Below are 6,003 nucleotides of genomic sequence, written 5' to 3'. Positions count from 1 at the left end.
TGGGCTGGAAAGAGGTAACTGAAGGTGTTAAAGGCTTGATGTGAATAGCCTTCATCCATCAGCCGTGGAGGTCAGCTGGGTGATACCACTAGTCCTGGGTGGTCCTCCTTTTTCATTTGGAACACCTACTATTATTACACACATTTATCTACTGTAAGGGATTGCAGGGAGGCCACGTTCACGTAGGTATTTCAGTGTGCGTGCATGTGCACATCTCAGTTTAAGAGGGCAGACAGACATAATTTAGGATGACCTCTCGAACACACTGGATTTTTTACATCTTGCTCAAACATTGTATTCACTACTGAAAGACTCACAGCCATTGCGGAAAAATTACTGCAACACTAGTATTAAATGAGAGGCCTTCAGTATAACAAGAAGAAAAAAAAACATTTCAGGAGGAGCCCATGACATCATGTGTTCCATCTGCACGGAATATCCACCGACATTCACCTAACCCTAACCCTTCAGCTCAGTGCTGGACATCTGTGTGAGCTTCAATACCACCCTAAAACAAACAGTCATTGTGAGTGTATTAACCAACAGGTGGAAGCAGCACTTTGCTGCACCACCCATGCCCATCCGACCACCTTGAGTGACCAGCTGCCTTGGATCGATTATGCCTACAATTCGCACCCTAATGCCTCGTCCAATCTGACCCCGTTCGACGGTTCTCTTGGATATCAACCTCCATTGTTTCCGTCCCTGGAAGCAGAGATTGCTGTGCCGTCCGTCCAGCCACATCTTACCAGGTGTGCACGTGTCTGGGACAAAGCCAGTGCCTCATTACAACACTCCTCCACGCATACTCAGAGATAAGCAAATCACCGCCTCGCCCTGGCACCGACCAATGTCGTCGGCCAGAAGGTATGGCTATCCTCCTGAGGACCTCCCCCTTAGTACCGAATCCCGGAAGCTTCGCCCTGCTTCATCGGTCCTTACGAGATTGAACGGGTGGTAAACCCATGCACTGTGTGCCTCAAGCTCCCAACAGCACTCCGCACCCACCCCACCTTTCACGTTTCCCAGGTCAAGCCGGTCGAGATGAGCCCGTTGTCCCCACCCCCACCGCCTCTGCTGATGATCGATGGGGGCCCAGCATTCAAGGTGGAGCGGCTTCTGGACGTTTGCCGCTGGGGCCGCGGCTTACAGTAACTAGTGGACTAGGAGGGGTGCGCAGCTGGATCCCAGCCCGCCAGATCCTCTGCCGGTCGGAATACACAGGGAGGGAAAATGCTTAATTGGTACCAATTTTGGGTTAATTCTGACTTTCACTTGGGGTGTATTCACTTTTGTTGACATTTTACACATTCATTGCTGTTTTGAGTTATTTTGAAAATACAATACAATTATCCAACCTCTACAGCAGGTGTCTCAAACCGATTCCGCAAAGGGCCACAGTGGGTCCTGGTTTTTGTTTCAACCGATCCAGTGTCGACAGTTTAACCAATGAGGGGTCTTCTAAAATGAGTAGCACCTGGCTGCAATCAACTGATTACACTTGCAAAAGGTGTCTGCTTGTTCGGTTTGAATGAAAACCTGCACCCGCTGCAGCCCTTTGAGGACCGGTTTGAGACCGCTGCTCTACAGTGACTACTTTACACTGTATCAAAGTGTCTTTTCTTGAGTGTTGTTCCCTAAAATGATAATTTTAAAAAAATGCATAAAAGGGGTGTAATCACCTTTGTAAGATAATGCACTTTAAAGTCTCAGGAACACATCTGACATCTAATAACATATAAAACTGATCATTGTTTTAAAATATTTATAGTATAAAGCAAAAGTTGGCAGGATTCATAGTGAAAGCTCCTGTACTGATGATGTCATGGCAGTACTACATGGTGCCCGACTAAGATTGACATGGCTGCTATCTATTATCTACTTCTATTTCTTACTCCACCAATGCCACATTAATCAGAGTACAATATCGTGTTTTCAGAAGAGACGGCACACTCTGTCCATTCTTGAAAAGATAAAAAAAGTTTCAGTTCCTCTTCAAGAGTTTATCAGATAAATATAAATGCATAGTAAAATGCTATCTAACTAGATCAAAATAACATAATAAGACTGCTGGCTTTTCTGGGTACAAGCTCATTTGGATTGATTGAAGCAAATTGAAATGGTGGTGGAACAAGTCCATATTTAAATTTTGTTCTGAGAAACCATGGGCCTTGTGTCCAATGTGGCAAAGAGGAAAAGGATCATCTGGATGATGTCAGAGAAAGCCAGCATCTGTAATTATATATAGCGGTGTCTTAGCGAGTAACTTGGATTATTGCTTAAAGGTATAGGTGGAAATATTACTTAATTAATCCCCCAGAGGTGAATCAACCAGACAAGCACACCCACAGTCCCGGTAAGAACACGCACAAAAAAAACGATGGACATATTCACATCTCATAGCAGTGGGAACCTTTCACTGTGATTGCTCCTCTGAGCAGACAGACCAGTACATCAGGTTTCGGTTTGCCATCCAAGCAAAGTGTTTTTTTAACGGTGTTGAAGCTTATTTTTGAAAGACTATGCCGAGATGCTTTCTGCATGTTTTAGTGTGGCATATGAAGGTTAAAAAGAATGAAAGACACTTAATGAGTAGTTACTTGAAAACACTGGTTTGTCATTCTTTGAATAATGTTAATGATAAAAAAAATGTGTGGTGACCGGTGAACAAAAGCGAAATTACATATGGCTCAATTTATGGCAGTGTGAGAGATAATTATTCACAGGGAACTGTTTTCTCTTTGAAACCCTAAAATAAAACAGCATACATGCATGACTACTGATATTCGAAGCCCTCAATTCTGAGGCAAGGTGTCAGACAGTTATAATTATTCTCAGCTTTCTCTCTCGCACATGCACTAAAGAGAGAGCACACTCAAAGGCTTGTTCATTACCTTTGGGATAGTGATTACAATTATTAACTACTCGTATCAACTGTTTATTATAAAGTATAATAAATTCCTGAAAAGGGTTTGTCTAATTGGCATTACTCACACTTTTCAGTAGCAGATTTAGTAGATAGTAAAATCTTTTTTTTCCTTCCCACATTAGATTAATAGATTACACAAGGGGGTGGGGGGGTTCATATATTTCTACAGGTCTACCCTTTAATTTTTTTTTTTTTTTTAAGAATCTGGTTGAGGAAACAAAGACTGTTTTTCCCCTCTATTCCATCAAGTTTTTAAACTATGCAGTCCAACTATGCAAACATTGACATGCGAAAAAAAAACATGAAAGAAGCAGGTATGATAGCAATGTGTTTTTACAAATAATATGGCCATTTGTGTAGTGATGGAAAGTTTTAGATTCTATTCCAAAAAAAAGTCAATAACATGTCTCAGACCTCAAACAACTGGTCTCCTATTGTTTGGTTTTAAACTGTTGTCCACTGTTATTTACCTCTTTTCATATACAAATTGAAGAGTGGATTCTGAATTATTTTTGTTGATCTACAACCACTTTCGCATTTTGCTGGCTGGGATACGTCATTGCTTTCACCAACTATGATTGGCTCGTAGGCGGGCCAAAGCGAGAGATCGCAAACTCCACCCACAATGGCCGACAAAGGCAAAAACAAATGGATTCTGTGGCAGATTTGCTCACCAAGCTATTTTCCAGACTGACTTTTCCAGAAAAAAATGGACATCATTAAGAAAGGGCGGTCAACTCCGAAGCTAGCAAGCCTGTTACAGCCGGGAAAATGGGGCGTGCGCCACTTTCAGTGCGCTAACTTGGCTGCACAAGCAAATATATTGTTGTGTTGATTTAAAGCCATTTTCAAAACGGACTATGCCGGAAATATGACAGGACAGGCTCGACTTTCATCATTAGCTTCGATGGCGATAGGAAAGAAGGAAGAAAGAAAGGAGGATTGATATTGTGTACAGTTAAAAAGAATTTTTGGTGAGTATAATATGGCTACATTCCTAAATAATATTTCAATTGTGGGCCCAGTTCTGATATCTGAAAAGCTCCAGTGTTTGTATTTAAGCTCCAGTATTTGTATCTAATCACTAAATGCTGCTAGGAAGTGGATTTTACCCCATTTTAGTGCAATTTTTGCCGTGAAAATCACCCCCTGGCCTGGTTGTAATGTCTCAAAAGCTCCAGTATTTGTATTCAATCAATAAATGCTGCTAGGAAGTGGATTTTACCTAATTTTAGTGCATTGTTTGTCATTTCACGTATGGACGTATCGACGTTCATCGCTGTCTTTTTACCGGGGAAATGATACTCTGGGCCCGGTTCTGATGTCTAAAAAGCTCCAGTATTTGTATTTAATCAATAAATGCTGTTTTCGGCTGGATTTTACTCCATTTTCGGGCAATGTTTGCCCGTACGCCATTGACGTTCATCGCTGTCTTTTCCTGGGAAAATTGCCCCCTGGCCTGGTTTTAATGTCTGAAAAGCTCCAGTATTTGTATTTAATCACGAAATGCTGCTAGGAAGTGGATTTTACCCCATTTTGTGCATTGATTTATTGATTATTTTTTATGTGTCGCAGCTCTAGCTGCAGTAGAGGTTTTATAGCCATGAAATAGTTTTTGAGGGTTGGATTGATACGTTGAAGGCGCTACGAGAAAATGCACCGACTCCCACTGATATATATATATATATATATATATATATATATATATATACATATATCCTCTACTGCAGCTACAGCTGCAACACATAAAAAATAATCAATAAATTAATGCACAAAAATGGGGTAAAATCCACTTCCTAGCAGCATTTCATGATTAAATAAAAATACTTGAGCTTTTCAGACATTAAAACCAGGCCAGGGGGTGATTTTCCCGGGAAAAGACAGCGATGAACGTCAATGGCGTACGGGCAAACATTGCCCGAAAATGGGGTAAAATCCAGCCGAAAACAGCATTTATTGATTAAATACAAATACTGGAGCTTTTTAGACATCAGAACCAGAACCGGGCCCGGCGTATCATTTCCCCGGTAAAAAGACAGCGATGAACGTCGATACGTCCATACGTGAAATGACAAAAAATGCACTAAAATACTAAAATTTGGTAAAATCCACTTCCTAGCATCATTTATTGATTGAATACAAATACTGGAGCTTTTGAGACATTACAACCAGGCCAGGGGGGTGATTTTTCCCGGGAAAAGACAGCGATGGACGTCAATGGTGAAACGCCAAATATTAAACTGGGGTAAAATCCACTTCCTAGCAGCATTTTGTGATTAAATACAAACACTGGAGCTTAAATACAAACACTGGAGCTTTTCAGATATCAGAACTTAGCCCACAATTGAAATATTATTTAGGAATATTGCCATATTTTACTCACCAAAAATCCTTTTTACACAATATCCATCCTCCTTTCTTTCTTCCTTCTTTCCTATCGCCATCGAAGCTAATGATGAAAGTCGAGCCTGTCCTGTCATATTTCCGGCATAGTCCGTTTTGAAAATGGCTTTAAATCAAAACAACAATATACTATTTGCTTGTGGAGCTAAGTTAGCACACTGAAAGTGCCGCACACACCATATTCCCGGCTGTAACAGGCTTGCTAGCTTCGGAGTTGACCGCCCTTTCTTAATGATGTCCAATTTTTTTCTGGAAAAGTCCGTCTGGAAAATAGCTTTCTGAGAGAAATCTGCAACAGAATTCATTTGTTTTTGCCACTGTCGGCCATGTGGGTGGAGTTTGCGATCTCTGGCTGCTTTGGTCCGCCTACTAGCCAATCATAGTTTGTGAAAGCAATGACATGTCCCAGCCAGCAAAATGCTAATGCCTATGAAAAACCATTGTGGGGTTGCCAACTCGAAATCAGATTGGTTAAAAGCAACAGTCTAGTTTAATGCAGCAGAGCCCGCAAGAACTGATTGTGAAGGCTTTGAGGCAGATCTGATCTGGCAACAAATAATGGCTGAAATGTGAAATCACACATCTGGAAGCAGTGCAACCAGGGGGAAAAGCAATGAAAGGAAGCTAACAGACCCTTTGGAATAATAAGTATTGATGGACAAAATATAATA

This window comes from Stigmatopora argus, chromosome 4 (genome assembly GCF_051989625.1).
Source record: "Stigmatopora argus isolate UIUO_Sarg chromosome 4, RoL_Sarg_1.0, whole genome shotgun sequence".
NCBI lineage: Eukaryota > Metazoa > Chordata > Actinopteri > Syngnathiformes > Syngnathidae > Stigmatopora > Stigmatopora argus.
Note: the sequence above shows the minus strand (reverse complement) of the source record.